The sequence below is a fragment of the Saccopteryx leptura genome, chromosome 1 (assembly GCF_036850995.1).
Source record: "Saccopteryx leptura isolate mSacLep1 chromosome 1, mSacLep1_pri_phased_curated, whole genome shotgun sequence".
Lineage (NCBI taxonomy): Eukaryota > Metazoa > Chordata > Mammalia > Chiroptera > Emballonuridae > Saccopteryx > Saccopteryx leptura.
In genome coordinates, this window is record NC_089503.1 from 107,217,984 (window position 1) to 107,242,306 (window position 24,323).

At 43.3% G+C, this 24,323-nt stretch overlaps 1 protein-coding gene across 1 annotated transcript in view; it reads left to right on the top strand.

The window, feature by feature from the left end:
* The window catches only part of ADAMTS12 (ADAM metallopeptidase with thrombospondin type 1 motif 12), a 232,126-nt gene that overhangs the window by 93,940 nt on the left and 113,863 nt on the right, over window positions 1–24,323 (top strand). The gene's annotated exons all lie outside the window — the stretch shown is intronic.

Sequence of the window (24,323 nt, forward strand, 5' to 3'; positions counted from 1 at the left end):
TGAGACTCATTGTTTTCATCTGTCGAGTGCATGGTCCTTGCTTGGCTAAGTTTCCATATGACTCATAGAGGAGGAAGGGCTTCATGTTGCTGCGCTCTCCTGTGGGGGCCGGTGGGTAGGAGCTGTCTTGCTGACAAGTCTCCTTAGCTACCCGTAAAATGATGGTTCATGAAATGGCACTGATGATGGTTCTCAGGAAACTCCAGTTCACATGGATTCTTTTGAATCAAGCAAAAAGCCAGCTGGACATGCACAAGCATGGCCATGTTGGCATTCATTTGGAATATAAGGACCTAGGGTGCCTCAGCCACTTTCTCTGGCTAAAACCAGTTCATCCAAAGCTGATTGCTTACCAGTTAGTTCCCTGTGCACTGTCTAGTAATCAGCGTTTAAATACTGCCTATGTGCCAGATGCAGTCCTAACCATTTAGACTACCTTGACTTGGCTACACAACTATCTTATAAGTAGGCACTATTATTATCCCCATTTCACAGACAAGAAAACTGAGGCTTAGACAGGTTGACTTGCTCAAGCTCACATGGTTAAAAGTGACAAAGGTCTGTGTGACTTGTGCTCTGGCTACCATGCTCCGGGACTCTTTTCTACCATTGCTTTGCCTGAAAAAACTTTACGTAACAGTTTTAATCAAATTGAATTTAAATGTTCAATTAAAAGAATAAATAGATTATTTTTACTGGGAAAATATAGAAAAATAATGAAGAAAAGAAAAATTACTCATAGTCAACATTACCAGAAATAACCAGTATTTGTAGATATTTTATTTATTTTCTGCAATATGACATCTATGATATGACAATATGATTTAAATTAGTATTGGATAAAAATATAATACACTATTATATATGATGAAACACACAATTGGGATGTGCAAAATTTTTCTGCACAACTTATGTTGTAACCTTTTTCCCAGTTATTAAAAACTGTTTCAAAACAATTTTAAGGATTGCTTAAAACTCCTCTGTTAGAACAAATTTCCCTAGTTTAAATATTTAGATATTTTTTTTCTAAAATTTTGCTATATTAGAATTCAGTATGATTATTAGTTTTGTGCTGCAAATTTTGCCCACATTTTACAATATTACCTTAGATTAGATTTATATGAATGAATTACTGGAAATATTTCCAAGTATTCCCAAAAAGGCACGTTACAGTTCAAAAGCAACGTATAATAGTATCCACTTATATTCTAACCATCATCGAGTAATGTATATTTTTAAATCTCTAATTTTAAGTGCAAGATATCTTTTCTCATGGAATTATTCCTTGAATATGAATGGGCATATTTGTAAGTTAAGATTTTGAGTCATTTAAAATTCTCCCTTAAGAATCACCTATAGTCTTTTGTCTTTTTTCATCATCATTAACATTTTTCTTCATAATTCATGAGCACTTTTATATATAATACCTCTGTCATATTTGTGAATGTTTCTTCCCTGCTTTTTAAATTTTTACTATTTCTTGATACCCAGGTATCTTAGATTTTAGTTTAGAAGCTTTCCTTTGCAATTTCTTTCTTTCCCTGTATACTTACAAAGTTCTTTCCCATTCTAGTATCAGATAAATGTTCACCTATATTTTTTCTGGTACTGTCTGCATGGTTTACAGTTGAGTTTTGAATGAGAAGAGATGTGGTCAGTATATGGCACACTTCACTACTGCTTCTAGTTCCTGGTGTCTGGGCAAACATCACTAATCTATCACACCACCCTGTCCGGCTCAGTCTGGATGCAGCTCTAGAACAGTGGTCGGCAAACTCATTAGTCAACAGAGCCAAATACCAACAGTACAACGATTGGAATTTCTTTTGAGAGCCAGATTTTTTAAACTTAAACTTTATGGGTAGGTACATTGTTATTAACTTAATTAGGGTACTCCTAAGCTGGCCTTTGCTAAAAATGTCCTCAATCTGATTGAGGTATATTCGCTGAGGTTGACCCCTTCCAATGCTCCCATCCACACTCGTCTTGTATACTTGTTTTGTCTACCTCCTTTCATTCATTCTCTATATGTCCAAACCATCTCAACATATCTTTCTCAATCCTTGACACAACATCTCCTTTCACTCCACGACGCTCCCTACAATTAACTTAATAAACTTTATTTAAAGTTTTTAAGTCTTAGTTAAATTATAGGTACATTGAATAAAACTTGCTATCATACTTACTATTGATAAAATTAAATTGTAAGGTATCCATAAAATTAAATCATGACAATGACTGACAAACACTAATGTGAACAATGGCCTTTCATCTCCTTGGAAAGTTTGGGTAAGTCAGATTTGTATGTTGTTTTTAACTTTAGGCACGATTCCAGGTTCTCATCAATAAGACAACTTCTCAGTTTACTCTTGATAAGGTTCATGCTTGAAAATGATTGTTTGCATGAATATGTAGACCTGAATAAGGAAAGAACAGCAAACGCTAGTTTTTTTAGCTGATTATATGAGTCAGGAATACTATTCCAGGTGTTAAAAGTCAACATATCTTCCTTTTCCAGGTCTTTCAAAGCAGACCACTTGTGCTGTGAACTAAGTTCACATTTTTTTTCCTCCAATATTTCTATATCAGCACAAAGACGTTCAAATTTCGAGCTCCATAATTTTTTTGTTTTTTAAATCCAGCAATTGCATTTCAAAGTTGCCAATGTCAATATTAAAGGGAGAAAAATTTAATTCTGTTACAGTAGCATTAAGAGGGTTTGTTTTTTTTTACAAAGGCTAATGGTTCACGTTGCTGTTTCTGAATTCCTGAAACCTGTTGAGAAAAGCTTTCCTCATATTTAAAAGTGTTGTTTGTTTGTTTGTTTGTTTTTGTTTTTGTATTTTTCCAAAGCTAGAAACGGGGAGGCAGTCAGACTCCCGCATACGCCTGACTGGGATCCACCTGGCATGCCCACCAAGGGGCAATACTCTGCCCATCTGGGTCATTGCTCTGTTGCAACCAGAGCCATTCAGCGCCTGAGGCAGAGGCCACGGAGCCATCCTCAGCGCCCGGGCCAACTTTGCTCCAATGGAGCCTTGGCTGCAGGAGGGGAAGAGAGAGACAGAGAGGAAGGAGAGGGGGAGGGGTGAAAAAGCAAATGGGTGCTTCTCCTGTGTGCCCTGGCCAGGAATTGAACCCGGGACTCCTGCACACCAGGCCGACGCTCTACCACTGAGCCAACTGGCCAGGGCCTAAAAGTGTTGTTTTGAAATAGCAAATGTCAATATCAGAATTATTTTCTAGGTGATATTTCAACAGGCTTGGAAAGTGAATCAAAGTTTCTCTTTCAAAATCTTGAGCAAAAAGAGATAATTTGTTTAAGAATGAAGTAACTTCTAACATCGGAAAAATTGTGTTTCCTTTCCCCTGTGGTTTATGAAGCTGATTTAGATGAGACGAAACTCTACCATGAAATAAAATTTTTGGACCCACTGATCGTTCGTTAGTTCTGGATAGTGAACACCTTTTTCAAGGAGAAATGCTTTAATTTCTGTTAATAAGGAAGTGAAATGTTTCAAAATGTTTCCTCTTGATAACCAACATACCTTGTTATGCAGCATAAGATCTGCATACTCACTCTCCATTTCAACTAAAAATTCTTTAAATTGGCGAACATTAAGAGTTTTAGCTATAGTGGAATTGATAATCTTAATCACCAATTCCATAACTTTGCAAATTTCTTCTGGAAATGTCTGCACACAAAGCACTTCTTGATGAATGATGCAATGGTAAGTATCTCGTGATTAATTTTTTCTTTCAAAATAGCAACAAACCCGTTTCTTACGCCAGTCATACTTTTCGCCCTGTCGAAATTGAGACAATTTTATTGAGTGGAATATGATGTTTTTCAATGTACTGAATTACAGCATTTGCTATATCCTCTCCACATGTTTGACCTTTGAGTGGCAATAATCCTAAAAGTTCTTCTTTAAGACCTGTAGATGAAATAAATCATACAAAAAGTGAAACTTGCGCTGTATCATTTATGTCACAAGACTCACCACCTGCTATTGATAAAGCTGAAACCAATTTAAGATCTTCGACTTGCTCGTTGGTTATATTTGAAGACATTTTGACTGTTCTATCTTTCACTGTTTTAGCAGACAATGGTAACTCTAATTTTTTTTAGAATATCTGCTTTGTTCTTAAAATCCCGAAATACCCTTCAGATGCATTTATGAAACAACTTTTTATGTATTTGCTGTCTGTATAAGGTTTTCTTTCTTAGCAATCTCTTGACGAACCACACAACTTGCGATATTAACATTGTTGGAAGATTGCATCCCGTACTTACATACAGAACTTGATTTTTCTTGACTCTTCTGAAGTTCCTCAACTGCTTTCTTCCTTGCATCACCAACAGGATATTTAGTACTAAATGACACGTGTTTAATTGTAAAGTATCTCTCCAAATTTGATTTCTTGTTATGCGTCGATTTTTCCTGACAAATAAGACAGGTCGGAAAGCCATTTGTTTTGAATAAACACAAAAGTCTTGGTCCATTCAACTTTAAATTCACAGTTTTCATTTTCTGTTTTTCTTTGCTTCTTCTTTGTAGCCATGTCACACAGGGCACCTAAAAAAATGTTTCACTTTATAATAATAAAGCCACCAACACAAAATAATTACAATTCTTAAATTGATGACAAAAATACCTGTAGGATTTGCAGCTGGTTGGGAAAATACAGGTAACATTATGCTTCGAGTGGGTACTTTTGTCACCCGCGCGCAACTTGCAGACAGGACTAGCACTAACCACTGCACGTGGGACTGCTGACTGCCTGGCTCCCTCAACTCATGCATGAATCGCGTGCGCCTCCACCGCCCTGCCTATCCGCGGCCTGCCTGCGCCACGTCTCCGGTCGCCTGATGGACCGACACCCGCACGTGGTATTTTGTGGAAGAGCCACACTCAAGGGGCCAAAGAGCTGCATGTGGCTCGTAATCCATGGTTTGCCGACCACAGGCATAAACAGTGTATAATCCTATTTTATAGGGAAGGATTCAGATCTTCTAACCCTGGGGTGGTGGTGAAGGACATTGTTAAGAGTATCGGGGTAGAAGGAAGGAGGCTTCTATTCTATGACTTTTGCTTGGTATTCCAGAATTGAACTTTTGCTTACGAACACACCCTTGATTATTATGTATTTAGAAAATTTGGGTATTTAGTAAGTATTATTTTTTTAAATTGTCTTTCTTTTTCTATTCATACTATAATAAAAATATTTTTCAAGGTGGTATAAACATTTCTTTTTAAAATTTTGTTTCTATATTTTTGAATTTATTGGGATGACATTGGTTAACAAAATTATACACGTTTCAGGTATACAATTCTGTAATACATCATCTGTGTGTTCACCACCCAAGTCAAGTCTCCTTCCATCACCATTTATCCCCCTTTAACTTCTTCTACCTCCCTCACCTCTCTTTCCTTCTGGTAATCACCACACTGTTGTGTGTGTCTGTGAGTTGTCTGTTTTGTTTTTGTTTTTGTTTTATTTGCTTAATTCCTTTACCTTTCACCCAACCCTCCTCCCCTCTGACAGCTGTCAGTCTGTTCTCTGTGTCTGTGAGTCTATTTCTATTTTGTTATTTCATTTTCTTCATTAGGTTCCATATATAAATGAGCTCATATAGTACTTGTCTTTCTCTGACTGACTTATTTCACTTAGCACAATGCTCTCCAGGTCCATCCATGCAATCACAAAAGGTATGGTTTCTTTCTTTTTTTATAGCCAAATTAAGTATATTTGAAAAGCTACATACACTGTCTAATTCATATCACACACACACACACACACACACACATTTATTTTCAACCCTCTTGCTCTATGGCTTGATATGGATCTGAGCACTGCCAGGGTCTCTTCCTTTCCTTTGGAGGGAAACTGGGAGATTCTGCCACTGCTCACAAGCGGGCTCTGCCTGTCCTGGCTGCCTGAATCCCAGATGTTCATTCACATGGTGCCGCTGATTCTTCAGATACTTCAGAGCACCATCCCCCTGGCTCTCGTGTCTACCGGTGCACTTGGTGGGCCAAAAGATGATTTTCTGATTGTGTAAGTTATGTCTGTACAATATAACATTTGGAAACTCCACACAAGTATAAATAATATAATAACCATTATACTCTTATTGCAGTGAGCTAATATGAATATTTCTTATTTTGGGAACATCAGTTTTCCTATGCAAACACATATGTGTGTGTGTATAATCACATTTACATATATGTGTATATGTCGATGTATATACTCACACACATATTTGTAATGAGATACTTTATAAATGAGATGATCATAATGGAGTCGTTCCATGACTTATTCAGGCATACCTGATGTTCCCAGTTAGCCAGTTGATTCTAGAAATCATTTCTTTCTCTCTCTGTTCTAATAGGCCTTCCCTCTCCAGGGTAGGTGGCCTTTCCCAACCTGAGAGGACAAGAGGTTTTTTGGAAGAGCCTGTGTTGGGGCATAAAGAGCAAATGGCCTGGGCAGGAAGGCCCCAGGGATGGACCGATCGATGATCGCTCCAAATGCGCTCCAAATGCCCGTTAGCAGAAGGTGTGCTGAGGGTTTGGGAGGGCCGGTGGACAGAAGGCTGTGAGTGTAAAGTCTTATGGAGGGAAAGGGGCAGAATTGTCCCCTTCAGTCTGCGGCTGACTCTCACAAAGGGGTCTCCCTCCCGCCCAGGGCCTGAGGCGTGAGCGGCTCACCCCCAGCAGACAGCGCCTGCAGCAAGCTGGCTCCCTCCCAGGCCCTCCTCCAGGGTGCTTTTCATCCTCAGCGCAGGCCTCTGCTCCTCCCCGCCCTCTCTCCTTCTTTAGCCTGTGGATTTTCAGCTGCAGTGTATTATTTCGGTAAACATGCCCAGTGGAACCACTTCCTCCAGCCCCAGGGAGCCCAGCAGCACACAGAGACAGGGGCCTCCTTCTCGGGGAGGATGAGGGTTTCAGGGCTGCCCTGGGGCAGGCAGGATGTCCAGGACTCATTTCATGGCCACCTGAGCATTTCATGGACACACTAGGATCTTGAGCCCATCTTTGTTAAACATACTGGTTCTTTTCTTTAGAAAATATGAGGCATTGCGGTCTTGGTGCTTTTGCCCAGTCGGCAGATGTGTCCCGAGCGCCTGCACGCCGGATGCTGAGGTGGCGTGTGAGCACGAGGGATGGCGCGCCCTCATAGGAACGGTGATACGGAAACAGATCAATATTAAAAGTAGAAAGCAACGCAAGCCAGTAAATATCAGAAATGGAATTAGCATCACGAAGCAACAGAGGACAGAGGGAGGGATAGGACGGTCTGCAGGACTCACAGAGAATAGAAGGAGCGGGAACCACACACGCACAGCCCAGGCAGAAGTGTGACACAAGAACAGATGGGCCAAGGGGTCAAGCACAGAGTCCAAGGGGAGCCTGCTGCGGAGGAGTTAAAAGGCAGCTTGGTGTGGCCAGGGAGACATTAAGGAGAATCAGCTTGAAGAGAACCAGGAGCCCTCTAGAAATCACCCTGAGCTAGCACTCAGGTATCTATAGTGCACGAAGGCCTTGGAAAGTCTCAAAAATGGAAGTGCCCAAGAATTGGATACATCAGGACAATCTACAGTGCTACTGTTTGATTGGCTGTGGGTTTGCTCTCATCAAAGAACAGTGCTGACAGTCCGAAAATGGCTCTTAACCTTCCTCCTCCGGAGTGGCAGCAGCAAGGCTGTGGAAGGCCTCCAAGGAGAAAGAAAGAGGCACAAGTCTGACCAGACAGTGGCGCAGTGGATAGAGTGTCAGACTGGGATGCAGAGGACCCAGGTTCGAGACCCCGAGGTCGCCAGCTTGAGCGTGGGCTCATTGGGTTTGAGCAAAAGCTCACCAGCTTGGACCCAAGGTCTCTGACTTGAGCAAGGGGTTACTCAGTCTGCTGAGGGCCTACGGTCAAGGCACATATGAAAAAGTAATCAATGAACAACTAAAGTGTCACAACAAAAAACTGATGATTGATGTTTCTCATCTCTCTCTGTTCCTTTCTGTCTGCTTATCTATCCCTCTCTCTGACTCTCTCTCTGTCCCTATAAAAAAAAAAAAAAAAGAAAAGAAAGAGGCACAAGCCTGACTGGCCTGCTCTTGGCCAGACCTCCAGGCTGGACCCGACCCTGACCCTGACCCTGACCCTGACCCAGACCCAGACCCTGACCCTGACCCTGACCCTGACCCTGACCCTGACCCAGACTCTGACCCTGACCCAGACCCTGACCCTGACCCAGACCCTGACCCTGACCCTGACCCTGACCCTGACCCTGACCCAGACCCAGACCCTGACCCTGACCCTGACCCTGACCCAGACCCTGACCCTGACCCTGACCCTGACCCAGACCCTGACCCTGACCCAGACCCTGACCCTGACCCAGACCCTGACCCTGACCCTGACCCAGACCCAGACTTCCAGGACCAGGGCAGCCCTGATTCATGGCGCCCGCGCACCCCCGTCTTGCCTCCCTGCTTGGAGGCCCTGTTTCCCCAGAAGATGAGGTGCAGGCACCCCTGTAGGGAGATGTGAGGAGAGAGGGGCTTTGGGGGGAGCTCAGTGGAGTATGGGGAGCTGACTTGCCTGGGCCAGCGAGCTGCCGCAGAGCCGGAGGAGACGGACGGCACCTGGTGAAGGCTCATGTCAAGGACGTGCTGGTCTGACGGGGAGCTTTCTGGGCCGGCCTTCCACAGGAGCGTTCATGAGGCTTCAGAGCATAGAGACACGTGATAAAGTGCAGAGCACCCGCACAGACATGAAGGATGACCTGCAGTTAGGTACTTCAGACAAAGTCATGGTTTCCGGTGGTGAACTGACCAGAGACGAGCTCATCCACTGAGTTTCTTTAGAAACTGCAGTCCTCCACCTGGGCCTTCTGATAAGCCTCCAGTGTGAGAGAAATCAGTGTACTCCCCACATATGAGGGTGTTCAAGATCACCCCCTGGACACCTCCCGTCAGACCAGATTGCTGCCTTAAGCCTCTTGCTTGTAGAACTTTTCTGGTGACTACGCCACACCAAGGCTGTTTGGTGGCCATTGAGTAGGCTGTGTAGTGAACTTAGAACAGGACACAGAAGACCTGGGTTCTCGGCCAGGCCCTGGCACCAGTGAGCTGTGTGGTCTGGGACAAGTGACTCGGCCTCTCTGGACCTCTGTTTTGTTTCCTTGCTGTAAAATAGAATAATTAGGAGTGTGTTTTCTAGGATAGTAGTGGTTCTTGAACTTGAACGTGCATTAGAATCCCCTGGAGGGCCCGTTCAAACAGACCACTGGGCATCCCCTGTTGAGTTTCTGATTCACTGGGTTTTGAGTGGAGCCCAGAAAGTTCACTGTTGACAGGTTCCCAGGGAAGGCTGATGCTGCTCCTCCGGAGTCTGCTTTGAGAAGGGATGAGGTGTCTTCAGGCTGAGGTAAGGCTGTGATTGCAGACTTCACAGAGTCAGGGCTTCCTCACTGACTGTCCAGCAAGGTCAGTCGTGGTTGCAATTCCTGTTTCCTTCGGGCTCTTCAGGGAGCCCAACTCCTGGTTCTGTTTTTTGGCTGACCTGATGTCCTTTTAGATGCTGCATCTCAGCCCCCTGCTGCCCTTCTCTGACTTGGCAAGCTTATGCTCACAGGGCTTTGTGGATTCAGACAGCTCTGAGCCCTGGGAGGGCAAAGAGTCTGCAGCTGCAAGGAAGGTTCTGGGGAATGCAAATTCTCACTCTTCAGGGCTGGATGCCAAGATAAGGCAGGGAAGGAAGAACTGGCTCTTATGCCCAACACCTTCCCCGAATGTCTGGTCTTACATGATCAGATAAAGAGAAGCTGTTTCGGAAGCCAGGCCGCCACACTCAAAGCAGAACATTTAAGCTGGTGATTTTAGAGCTCACCCAGCGTGGTGGTGGTTAACAACCAGTGCCTCTGCAGAGGTGGTCCGACTGTCCACTGCTCAGAGCCTCCCGGAAACACCTGCTGAGCGAGGAAAAGTAGGTTGGTCAGAGGTACTGCAGGGGCGTGAGCTCGGCAGTGTCGCTCAGTGGGGGCCACAAGGAAGGGCCTTTCCATGGCTGTTGGGCCTGGAGGGGGTGATGCCACGGCAGGTCTTGGAACAGAGGAAATGGCTGGGATTGGGAAGAGCTCATGACATCATGCTCTGGACCAGTGGGCTCAGCAAGGCGAGTGCCTTGAAGTGGATCACAATAAGCAAGCTGTTAGTCTTATAGCTGAGCTGTTTACCAGAGTCGTAACCGCACCCACCAGGGAAAGGAATGTCTGCAACACGCGGTTTGTGTATCCGTGCGTGCGTGGTCTCAGAATCGTTTAAGATAGGGACGGAAAAGAGCATCTGTTTTCAGAATTGTTTAGCATAACGAAGTAGAGGGGATTCTGTTGGCTTCAGTTCTCAAGGGCCGAGGGCAGCGCGGCGCTACTTAAGGCCCTGCCCTTTCCCTGCCTCTCAGTGAGAGCATCTCCACAGTTTTCAACGTGGGGTCTACACCAGAGTCCACTGAAAGAAAGACCTTTATGTTTTGAACAGAGTTCAACATCCAGAACTATATTAAAGAATCCTTTTAGAACAGAAAGTATGGGAGTCCAGAGAGGTGGTATGAGATGCCCACGGTCACACTGTTGGGTCACAGAATTGAAGAGGAGCAGGGGCTGGTGCGTGGCTCGCTCCAGCTCTGGCTGTGCTAGGCCCCCGTGGTGGATGGGAGGGAGGATGATCCTGGGCCCCCACCACCAGTCCTCACCCAATCTCCGTCCTCTCACCGAGGGATGGTGTTTTCCCCTCAGTCACGTCTGAGGTGTCAGGCAGCTCTCCGTGTCTCCCGCCTTCACCACCTGGAGCATTTTGTCTCCGGAGTGCCATGGAAGAAAGGAAGGAAGGGGGCGGCCAGAGCAACTGGAAACACGGCTCATCCATGCACAGGCCGCTGGCCCCAACCTGAGTGCCGGGGGGCTAGAAGCTCAGGGAGCCTGGAAAACACTCAGTGAGCCCTGACAACCTCTGCCTTGCCCAGGGTTTGGGGTGCGCACACGCTCCACCTTTGCTGTTTTCATCTCCCCTGTTTCTAAAGGAGAATATTCAACAGCAGGAAGGATAAGTGATTTCGCCAAAGCCACACAGGTTACAATTCATGTGGCCAGCGCTTGAACCCAGATCTGATTTAGGATGAGTGCTCTTCCCTCTCCTACCCTGTTGGGGAAAGACGGGTGTGGAGGATGAGGAGGTCAAAGGCAGATTGCTGGGAGGTAGGAGGGATCTATGCACCTTGGAGGCAGAGAGACAGAGACTGGTGGACAAGGAGAAGTAGACCTGCAGGAGGTTGAAAGGCTGATCTTAGTGACAACAGTAGAATTAAAAGCACAGATTATATGTTAGCTAGAAAGAGATGGGATTATTTCCCTTCCTCTTACACAACAGGAGGATTAAGAGAGTCCTTTCTAGAATGTAAGGATTAATGGAGTTCACCTTCTAAATCCTGGATCCCACACCTGAGATGACGATGACAGTGACAGTACAAAGACAGGGGAGGCATCTGCCCAAACCAAGGGGTGGGAAGTGAGCAAGGTATCGAGGTGACCCACGTATACACGATAGGAAAGGCTGAGCTCTTAGAGCCAGCCATCTGTCCTGACTCAACCATCTGTCCTGACTCAGCCGTCTGTCCTGACTCAGCCGTCTGTCCTGACTCAGCTGTCTGTCCTGACTCAGCTGTCTGTCCTGACTCAGCTGTCTGTCCTGGCTCAGCTGTCTGTCCTGGCTCAGCCGTCTGTCCTGGCTTGGGTCTGTGATTCCGAGCTGCCTCTCTCATCTTTGTCCCTGCTCATCACCACTCTCCCTGGCTTTTCTCTGGCATCCGTGATATGCTGTCCTTCCCCTGTTGCTGTGTGCTGGGCACTTCCGTTTGCTCTGAACCCTGCCCTGCCTCACCGCAGGGCCGGTTTGCTGTTCTAGTTTAGTCAGACTTTGGTGGTCACTGCCTGGACCGTTGTCCTGACTTAGTGACCCCCTAGTTGCGTGCCTCTGTCTTACCTGCTTTCAGAAACACCCCTGATGAATTTTCCTCTGCCCCGTTGGCTTGTTGATGTCACTGTTGTCCCCTCTATACTCTTTCCATCCTTCCAGCTTACAGTCCTCAGCTAAAATGCACTTAAGGGAATCACGCTCATGTTGATAGTAAGCTAGGAAGGTCCAGCCTCATTTGGAGAGGCAGTGAGGCACCTCCCTAACTCCATGACTAATCAGCTCTGAGACTACGCAGATCACTCAATCTCTCGGCCTCCTCATACTTTCTCATCTGTGAAATGGGTATAGTAGCCGTTTCTACCTCACAGGGTAGAAACTGAGCTCCTAAAGCAGTAGTAAGAATTTATAAAACTGCTTACCATCATCATGATTGTTGTTTAACACACAAGTAGCACAATACAGGGTCCATTGTGATAATGGTTTTATTGTTATTTGCTCATTATAAAGATCTTGATCATTGTTTTGCTTTATTCTACTAGCAGATCATTACTGGTGGGCCATACTGGATATTTTAGTTATAATATCATTTCATTAGATTCAAATGGAAAAATGTATCTCACGAGTGTGACAGATGTGATTGCTTTGTAAGTTGCAGAGCAGTTTTGTACACTTGCCATGGGAAATATAGAAACCGCAGACATACTTTATCTCAGGTTATAAGAGAAGGATTTATTAAAGCCAAGATGAGGAGGGAAAATCTTGTCACATTGCCATCAGAATGAACAGTCTTCACACACTGACCCTGCTGCTTCTCTATGTAAAGAAATCTCAGCCTTGGGTCACTAGGGGCGGGGACCGCACGCAGCCTTTGGGATCAGCCCTTTGGGGGCTCACAGGACCACTGGAGGAAGGGCAGGGTGACTCAGTAAGATGGCAGGCTTCAGTCTCAGCAAAGGCTCCGCTTGAAAACAAACAGAGGAAGAGGAAAGTGGGGAAGGTGGAGGCCATGGAGCAGACCAGGGAGTGGAGAGAAATCCAAACTCAGGTGGCAGAGCTAAAATATTTATATTTGCTCAGGCGTCGACAAGAATGGCTGGGTTGAGTGTTCCCTCTGCCACCTCAACTCTGTCTTCTGTCCTGGCTCCTTCTCTGTCACTATCAGGCTTGCAGCCTTTAAAATACCAACACTTAGCATACTGCATATGTAAATCTAGATTTAGGGAGAAGGGGGCCTCTCACATTGGGAGATTGTGGAGTGCTTTGCTCCAGCCTCTGGGAACAGTAGAGAGGGGGAGAGACCACCAGCCCTCTCCTGGGTCATCCTGCATCCTGATCTGAACACCCTATTCCAGTTGACTGACTGGATAGGGAATTTCACTTTTTTATCCATCCAACTTTAAAGAGTCATTGAGTATAAGTGCATAGTTGATCATCCTCACAAACTGAACACATCCATGTAACTAACACCCAGATCAAGAAACAAGACCCACCTCCCAGGGGCTCTTCTGTGCTTCTATCTTCTACACTAAATTTTAAATGAATAGATTACATTTGCTTTTTTGATACTTCATATAAATCAAATAATTCAATATACACGCTTTTGTACCTGTATGTTTTCCCCTCAGCATTTCGTTGAAAAAATTCATCTATAATGTTGCCTGTGGTTGAAGGTCATTTTTTTTGCTGTAGAGGATTCCATCACGTGAATACTATTGATGTGCATTTGGTAGTCTCCATTTGGCCTATATGACCAGTGTTGCTGTGAACATTCTCGTATATGTCTTTTAATGAATACAGGTGCACATTTTAGGGGAATATGTGTGCGTGTGCATGTGTGTGTTTGATACACGCGTGCGCTTGCACACACACACACACACACACACACACACACACACACACACTTCCCCACACCTAGAAGTGGAATTGCTGGGTCATACAGTATGCATGTGTTCTGCTTTAGTTGAAACTTGACAGTTTTACAAAGTGATTGTATCAATTCAGTGTATGGGGGCTTGATTTGCTGTCCATTCAACTTTTGTCTCCTTAGATTCTAGGGCCAGGAGGGCAGATAGCACGTGCAATAAGCCCATAGAACTGCGAACATACTTCAAATAGCAACCCAGCATTCTTTTCTTTCTTTTTTTAAAAAAATATATCTTTTTTTCTTTTCTGCCATTTCTGCCCACCCATCTCCCCCCACTGGGGCACCACTGACTCATCTCCAGAGCCAAGAATTCTTTCCAAGTAGAGCTAAAATTGTTGTTGCTCACCTCAGCTGCTCTCCATCTGACTGATGAGATTTGTCTTTGAGCCATCAAGTCTCTAGTGATATAAACATGAACCACATTCTTGGTTCTGATTTTCCTTTGACCTCTGACGATCCTGTTGAGTGTTTGCTGTTGATGGTTGCCATCAAACAACTGAGTCTCCATGACCTATTTATGACTAGAAGGGTGGGAAGATTTGGAATGGCTATTCCTAAATCTGGAAATATACTTACTGGAGTTGAAAAGGAAGCTACTTTTTGGAATTGGCAATCAGTTTTTTGGGAGGGTTGGTAGCTATTAAGATCCTATTTAGGAAACTTATGTTGATGCCAGAAATGGCTTTCATTCTCACCAAAGAATTCATCTTTATCCCATTGTCCAACTCACAGTTTTAGAAGTCCGGATGGCTTCCACTGTGGAGGTTTGTTTGGATATTTTTACACAGTGTATATTCTTGGGGAATGTGTGGTAAACATTTGTAATAAAGATTTTGGTCTTGCCGTTCTGAGTACAGATGGATAATATCACCATACAAATGAACCAATAAGTAACATTTAAATATGTAAATTAGATATTAGCTCAGAATGAATGCTTTGACTCCTTCCTTTCTCCCCCACTCTTTAAGTATGTCTCATTGGCTTCCACCTTCTAATAATTGTTTAGCATTTTTTCCTTTTTTATTGTGTTTTGGGCAAAAGACTTATAAAAGAAAAAAAAAACAAAAGAGCATCCATCTACCATGGTACGTTCTCCACTTTTGAGAAAACTTGTTGCCCTGGTTGGACAGCTCAGTTGATAAAGTGTTGGCCCAGGCTGTGTTCCTTTGTTCATATAAAAATATTTTTAGTGCATAAAAGATAGCAAAATTCTAATAAAATTATGGTGCACGTGCGCCAGGTTTTACCTCAGCCGAGAGGGAACCAGCGGGATGACAAGGCAGGTTCTGAGGAGGGCAGGAGACACTAGCGGGTCTCCAGCCAGCAAAGCAAAAACAACAGAGGACAACGCTGCAATAAAGAAGGAACTGCAATCAGATTGCTAAGTTCCACACGACTGACTAATTTCCTACGTGGCAATAAAAGCAGAACCGTTGGCGTTATCTTGTCTGCTGGACAAAAAGCATTTGTGGTTTACAAATTTTTTACAAATGAACATCTGTCATTTTACGTCTGTAAAATGCCTGGTCCCTTATCAGTGGTAAAAAGTAAGTCAAACAGTGTCACATCTGCAGTCTGGAGAGTCCAGTGAACCTTGGGTGGGCTTGTTAGACAACTCCCAGCATGATAACAGATTACCCAGTTATCTTTTTGCTTTTCTTCTGAGCTTTGGATAGTTTTTCTTAAGAGTTCTTTGTATGGTCATAAACAGTCTCTGAAGATTATATTTGATCACAAAAACAGGGCTGGTCCCCTTACGTGGTGTGTTCTCCGTCTGCATCATTTGCAGAGCAGCAACACATACCATGCACCACATTCTGGGCAGCCTGGAAATCTACACCCAGGAGAGGCTGAATGACTGCAGAAGCTGAACACTGAGCTCTGGGCTGCAGAGTTTGTGAAGAATCTAGGATTCCATCTCAAAGACCTTTGCTGTTCTAAAGATTACTTCCCAGAATGTTTGGTTTAATCAGTCTCATATGCTTATTTATTCCAAAACAAGAGAAACAAAATGAAGAAATTCATCTCCATCCAGGTTCACACTCAGTGCCTGAAACTGCATGTAGCTCCTTCTCTCCTCCAGGACCCCCAGATCGCTAACATTTTGAGACTACCAGGAAGGGAATCTCCTTCTGGCTGTAGGCGTGGAACCTGCGAGTCGCGAATAGGTACATACCCATTTCCTAGGCTGGTTTCGTAGACATTTGGTCCACATATGCTGCTCAGCCTTTGTCGCTGACTAGTGGGCCTGTCATGCTTTATAAAATGAGATGTAACTCATATAACTCAAATATGACACTCCTGAAATGGCCTATGTTTCGTAGTCAGTTTCTTTAATTACATCTCTGGAAAAAAAAAAAGGACAGATTATTTAGTAAATCTATTCAGATAACTCTCTGGCATGCAGAATAAGGAATCTGAGCAGAAATTTTGAAATTCTGAGTAATGAGAACCAGCTGCCACTTAACGAGTGGGTCATTTCGGTCTGCAATAGCATGGTTTACCAAACTGAGGGTTAGAAATACATTAACAAGAAAGAAAAAGGGATTTTTTTTAGATGCCTTTCCAAAAAAAATAATATTTTAGAAAACATTACCAGCAATATATTTAAAAATAATAATAAACACAATGGATTGCTTTCCACAATTTGTTCTTGCCCTGTTAAACCTTGCGGTGGCTGTCCGCTCTATGACATGTTCTGCTCCTGGACTAAACGGAGCCGGCTCGGTCCCCTGGTCCAGTCTGACCGCTGCCTGAGTACTGTCAGTGTGGGTGGGAAGGTCAGCCATCCAGTCTTGCTGTAGAAGTAATTCAGAAGACCTGGTGTAGTTGCTTCCTCTGAAACGGTCCCTCACAGAGCCCCAGTTTCTGGCTGCAGCTTCTAGCAAAGCCGATGGGCAAGCATGAGAAGAAATCAGTAGCCACTGGTGGATGACAGCCAGCAGGGACCTGGACCGGTACTGAAACAATGGGAGAAAGTAAACCTCTCCTGCTACATGATAATAATACAAAAACATTTTATCATTGTTGTTTCTCCTCAGGGGAGGAGTAAATGATAGACCACAAAGGCATCAAAATGTCCAGGGCCTTCCCATGCACCCAGTAAAGTGGACAACCCCTGAAACATAGTTACACTAGTAACGGTAACAACTAACATACTAGCAAATACTCTTTACTAATAACTGTCACTAATATCATAATTATACTAATAGCATACTAATAACAGCATTTATACTAATATGCTAATGAAGGACAACTATTTCTATTCCACAACACTTCTGACACCAAATGTGTGGCTTTTTTTTTCTCTATACTAACCAATCTTCCAACTCTAGACACCAACTGAGTGTTCTTTAATTTAATTCTATTCTGACATTAACAACCCAGAGTTAATATCAGACTCCATAGGTTTAAGGAATCAGTTCCATAAGACTATCCCCCACTTCAGATGCCAGTCACCAATAATGGGTCCCCAGGGTGTGCACACTTCTGATTTGCCTACAACGGGGAGGGTTTCTACATTTCTCAACCCCACAGGTTCAATAACTTGCTAGAATAGCTCACAAAACTCAGGTAGACATATACTTACACTAATAAGTTTATATAAAGGGTGTGGTCAGGGGTACAGGTTCATGAGCATGTACACGGGGTGAGATCTGGAAGGGTCCAGAGTACAGGAGCTGCTGTCCCCATAAAAGTGGGGTGAGCCACCCTGGGGTGTGCGTATGTTCACCAGTCTAGAAGATCTCTGAAACCTGTAGTTTAATGGTTCTAATGGAAGCTTCATCATATAGGCATGGTCAATTATTAGCTCAATCTTCCGCCCCTCTTCCCTCTCAGGAAGATGGCGGGTGGGGATGAAAATCCCAAGTTTCAAATCATGGCTTGGTATTTTTGGTGAGTAGTCCTCATTTGAAAGCTATCCAAGGAGCCCACCAAAAGTCTCCAGACTGGGAAAAAAAAGAGGGGCTGTTCTTATGACCCAGAAAATTCCAAGGGATTTAGGTGCTATGTGCAAGATGCTATAACCCTCACTCAGGAAATTACAAGAGTTTTAGTAGCTCTGTGTCAGAAGCCAGAGGCAGAGATCAAACATATAGGTCTTATTATGTCACAGCTAATAACACTAGAAACGCCATGCTTGTGCAAAAGAATGCTAGCTTCTTTTCGTGACTGGGCCACCCTTCCAGTGTTCAGGGCGGCCCTTGCCGTATTGTTGACCAATTAGGAACCACGGAGCATGCCTCGTCACTGTCAGCATCCCTCCTGCACGAGGGGCTGAGGCATGGGTGTCAGGACAAAGAAGTCAGTTGGTGGCCTTGTCGCCACATAGTACGTTTTGTAATGTGGTGATGTGATGCTTAAAATTATTTAGACAATAATTTTTTTTCCTAAATTTAGGGTCTTAAAAAAGTAACATCAAAAAGAACTACCAAAAAGAGAGCAGATGATGCTTTTTTTCCAAGCAGAAGCCTAACTGCCCACTAACAATGAACCGCTTTGCTTTCCTAGCTGTTTACCAGAACAGTCGTCCAGTATCTAAAAATAAATGTCAAAATAACATGATTGTAAGGAACCTTAGCTCTTTCAGCACTTTGTTCTTTGTTTTCTAAAAATCAAGGACATACCAAGTCAGCACAAAGCACAAAATTATTCTGGTGAGAAGCCAAATCTCTGTTACTGGACAAATTACACAGAAGATAGAAGATAGTGTTTACTCTCTCTTGTTAAGAGCAGACTGAACACTCCAAGACTAATTTGTCATTTTAATGGAAAGAAAGCAACATTCTAATTTTGCATTAATACAATATTTGGCAGTATAAAATTCATGAGTGCTCTTTCTTAAATGAAAATTGAACCAAATTTGTTAAAATTTTAAGCAAATTTCTTTTTTTCAGACTCTTACATTTGCAGGCTTTATAAACTAAGGCAAATAAAATTTTCCTTTAAATTTTGGCTTTTGCCGTCTTTTTTTACATTCCAGCACTACCAGATCAGCCAGATATTTTATTGTAAGATGTAATTATTTCTCTTTATCATTAATAAACAAAACCATATTCATTATCATGATCATATATATATGCACACATAATATATATACATATATATACACACACACACATATATATATATTGCTCTCAGTGCCATCTCAACCACTCATTTACAACTTTTAACTAAATTTTATTTTATTATTTTTAACTTTTAATCAATTTTTATTTTATATTGAAAACTGAGAAGTACAGTAATATTTTGATTTTCGTTGACTTCAGTTATCTTCGGTTTCAGTTTTCATCAATTTTCCCCTGAAAAATTTGTCTTGGATTTCGTTGGCGTGCCCACGTGACCTCACTGCTAATTTTGCAAAAACAAAGGGCTACCCACGCGTTCTCCTGCTCAGTGTGGCGTCGTTTTTTGTTGTGTGAACATCACCCCACGCGTCTAGCCAAACAATCCCATGGCTTTCTAGTATTTTTGTGCTTTTTTTGTTGATTGCGAGTGCTAATACTACAATTACATGTAAGTGATTACTGCGTACAGTAATTGGATTTACACTGATTCATATAGAAATAATTGCCTCGTTTTTGTTGGTTTTGGATTTCGCCGATTGTTTTTAGACGGATATGGACAAAAACTGAGGTATCACTGTAATCTTTAAGAGCCTTCTGTTATACTGAAGAACCATAACAGATCAGTAAAGTCCATGAACACAGATAATATGACCTACTACAGATGTGCACATCTCATTTACACACTCGTGCTAGAGCTTGCAGCTTCAGGTTAAACTGAGTCAAGTACATGTACGTGTGTCTGTAAAACAACCAACCAACCAACCAGCCCACCCCTGACTGGAGTAAAAAAGGAAAAAGGATCCTTACAAGTTAATAGGCTCTAATAGTGAATAATTACATTTTTTAAAGAGGCCTTTCCTATCCTTCAGACATAATGTACAAACAGCCATGAGCCATTACTTTATCCGACATTCAGATTCACACAAGTGGTATCAAAGCTTATGCCCATGCTCCTGGTCTCTACCTGGAGGACAGGTATTCAACCAAGTGGGCCATGCTCTCACCGTGGGAAGGAATTCCTTCTCAGACTAGATCTTTGAGACTCTTATTTTAAAAGGTAATAACCAGAATAATATATTATCTGGACCCTAACATTTATTTTTACGTCTCAGAAGTAGCTTTGCTTCCATTGACCCAAGTGGGTTTTTGTCTTGTGAACAGTCTGACTTGAATAGCCAATCACATTTCCCCTCAGTAAGGGCTAGAACTGGACCAAACAAGTGAAGGTAGAAATAGTTACAAGATTTTAAATTGCTCTCGTTATTTTTCATTCATCTTAGCTTCTTCCCTTTTTCTTTCTTTCTTCTTTCTTTCCTTCTTTCCTTCTTTCTTTCTTTCTTTCCTTGTTTCTTTCTTTCTTTCTTTCTTTCTTTCTTTCTTTCTTTCTTTCTTTCTTTCTTTCTTTCTTTCTTCCTTCCTTCCTTCCTTCCTTCCTTCCTTCCTCCCTCCCTCCCTCCCTCCCTCCCTCCCTCCCTCCCTCCCTCCCTCCCTTCCTTCCTTCCTTCCTTCCTTCCTCTCTCTCTCTCTCTCTCTCTCTCTCTCTTTCTCTCTCTTTTTGCTATCTTCTAATTTATCTGGCCATAGTGTCTATATTTGGGAGCCACATTAACCCCTTTGTGAAATAAAGCAGACTAGACTATAAACCAAACTCTCATATTGGGTCCTTTTCCAAATTCCTGTTTGTGAGGCCTCTTATCGTTTTGAGGATAAATGTACTTTAGAGTAAACCAGAAAAAGTTGAAACTTGAAGTCTACATTTTCAAAAAGGTCTTGTGTGAACTAATAAGGATGATGTTTTGTGGCCTGTAGTTTCTGTTTACTTGGTTCTGTTTTTGCTTCCCTTGAACTTGATTTCCTCAGCAACAAGCTGACAGTACCCTGCCTCTGCTGACTGGACACATTCACACACAGCAGCTCTGGATAAAGCAGTATGCACTCAGGGTGCAAGTACAGCTCCCTGGTTGGCCCTTTTGATAAAATTGATTGTTCCCTTTGTTGTGTTTCACACTGTGAATCAAAACTCTAAGAACCAAGTGGGCAGCATCTTCTGAGTATGAGAGACACCAATTCAGAGTCGTAAGGCCCCAAATTATAGGCCTTCAACAATAACAAAACCAGTGTGGAATTTGGGCTATTTGACTTAGTATTTGCTTAAAATCAAGACGTAGAGTCCTACCAAGACCCTTTTTTGTTTTTTAAATGAGGCCAAGCTTCCTGGAGTCTAGCCAGATTCTCCTGACCTGAATTGCTGTTGCCCAGCCCGAGATCCACAGGGAATTTGGCGACCACGAGACCAGATGTTGGGTTGGGTGAGCCACAGTCCCAGTGTCCGTCACCGGGAGGACACTGTATTAGCCTTCTCCTCTGGCTCCATCTCTTTGGATAGGAGGGATTCAATAAGCTCAAGGGGGGTCAGGTTGGAATTGAGACACCAAACTGGTTCATCTTAGACAGTTTATGACATGAATAATCACAGTTTCTCACCTACTTCAGTCATCTTAGACTTGTCCTTGTTTTTATTCTTTACACTGTCAACCCTCATTGACTCTTCCTCACCTCCGGCTCCACCCAAAGCTGCGGTAACCTTTCCGCACACACTCGCACTCCACTGAACCCAGGGGGCTGGACACTGCAGACTCATCTCACCCCTGGAACAGGCACATCTGCAAAGACGAGGATTTTGTAACTTTCTTTTCATAACCTGCTTTCCCTCCTTTATGCCATTTCTGTTCACTGTCAAGTTTTTATCTTCACTCCTTTAAAGCTTGCCTTTGAAAAGCACCTGAAAACATTGTATCTCTCTGGAGTAGTCTGTGCATTTGGGGGTTATGTTGAAACCTGCTATTATTACCCAAAGCCCCAGGCTATCTTTGCTAGTAATTGACAGTGAGCATTTTAGGTTTTCCAGATACTTTTTATTTATTGGATCAGTTATTAATAGTAATAGATAACACTCATTAGTTTTTACAGTGTGCCAACTACTGTTAATAACTATTTCACGGATCAACTTATTTAATGCTTATAATAATTCCACAAGATAAATTCTGATATGTTCCCAATTTACAGATGAGAAACAGGTAGAAGGAAGTCAAGTAAATTACCCTGATTCACTCAGGAGTTCCTAAGAAGTAATGTTAATTTAACTTTAAAATTCTGCATGTAGATGTCATTCTGGGCTCAAAACAGATTAAGATACTGACCTCTGCACTGCACTATAGTCAGGGTCACCCCGTCTGTCCAGGGTCCATCGTTTCTCTGTATTTGTGTAATAATTATGATGTAATAAGCCAGTAAGAGAAAGACAAGTACCATATGATTTTACTTATATGTGGAATCTAATGAACAAAATAAAGTAATGAACAAAATAGGAAGAGACTCACAGATACAGAGAACAGATTGAGTGCTGTCAGAGGGGATGGGGTGGGAGGTCGGTGAACAAGTGAAGGGATTAAGCAGAGAAAAAAACCTTATAGACATAGATGAGAGTGTGGGGATTGCAGGAGGGTGGAGGGGGGATGGATGGTGATGGAGGGAGACTTGACTTGGGGGGTGAACACTCAATGTGGTGTACAGACGATGTGTTGTAGAATTGTGCACCTGATACCTGTGTGATTGTATTAACCAGTGTCACCCCAATAAAATCAATAAAGTTTTTTTTAAGTAGTAATTATTCCTTTACATTTGGAAAGATTCTGCAATTCTAACTCTGTAGACGTCTTCAGAGAGGAGACGAGAAGATCTCTGAGGGAGGCAATGATAATAGTCTCTTAACGGCGCTGATTTTACACTTTGCCTCTGTGGGAGCACATTGCTTGTGTAACTGCTGATGTAGTTCTGTTCTTTTAGAGAGTGTGATGGTCGGGGGTGGGCTGGGAGCGTGCAGTGTGTTTGGACGGGCACCAGCATTTGTTTGTGCAGCCTGGACCCCTCCCGGAGCCTGGCTGGGCCAGCTGCAGCTCAGCAAGGGCTTGAATTTACAATTTCCTGAGCCTCTTCTGGATCCAAAGGATTTCATATGTGTTTCAAAATAATAATTGAAAAGGAAGCAGCAACAGTAAGTCAGCTATAAAAATTGCATGTTATCTAGCAACGGGGCCAGGTTACCAACGGTTGTTATCCCGAGAGGAATCAGTAACAAAGTGCCTTGGAAAGTTTGCTGTTAATTTAGGCTGGGCGGTTGCAAAGGGTGGAAGTGGGAGAAGGTTCAAGGTTCTGGGAATGAATTGTGTAGGGCCAGCGAGTTACTCACCGGGCTGTGATTCGGATGTGAGGACATTGTCTGGGTCTTGAGCTGGGGACAAAGCTGGCTTAGGGGAAGCACACGGTATTGGAAATGGTGGGGGTGACAGTTTTTATTGGAGCCTTCAGTGTAAGAAAGAAGAGGCAGAGACGATCACATCATTTCTAGCGTGCTTCCTTGGTGGGCATCTCTCAAGGTCACAGGCCTCCTGGCCCTGCCTGTCTGTTCAAGGTCATCTCCTGTGCCACTTGCCTCCCGTCCACCATGTCCCATCCGGTCTCTCTGATGGTTCCCGTTACAGGAATTTCACACGTGCTCTTTTACCTGTCTGGAACCTTCTCCCTCGTGTCTGCATATGTGCTTCTCACCATCTAAGTGTACAAGCTGCCGCCTCAAACTGTGTGTTCCAACCGCCCTATCTAATGAGCATTCTCTCCCCACACTTCGCTTTGTCTCAGCTGCTTCTTTATGTCTTCCATAGTGCATATTACAACCTCTAATTTTTTATTGGTTTGACTGCTTCACTTGTTTGTGGTAAGTCTTTACAAGCAGATGTGAGCTCCGCGAGCCCAGAGACCGTGTCGGTATTGCTCACTGCCATTTCCTCCTCTCCTATGACAGTGACTAGCTCATAGTGGACGCTTAATAATGTTTGCTTTAATGAGAGGGGTTGGGAGGAAGACTTGGTGATCTGGGATTTGGAAAGGGAGGTATGAGGAGCCTCTGGAATGGTTTGTGATGGGGTCCATCCTACGCCTCATCTCCTTGATGCCATGCTCCAGTGGCAGAAACTGGTATCATTTTTGTGTGAGATACTCCAGCTCTCTTTATGATGATGGTTGGAGTGTGGACCTAAGTGAAGAAGCAGAAAGTTGATTGGCCAGTAATCTGATAGCTTTATTGAGCCTTTAGGAGGTTTTGTTTTGTTTTATAAATTCAGATGTTTAAGAAGATTCTTGAAGTATATCAGTTACTAGTTCTTAACCCGAACACAGAACTTTTTGTAGTTATTCTAGCCGTGGGTCACCATACAGTCCTGGCAAATGACAAGGATGCACAATTTTTGTTTGTTTGTTTGTTTTTGTATTTTTCTGAAGCTGGAAACGGGGAGGCAGTCA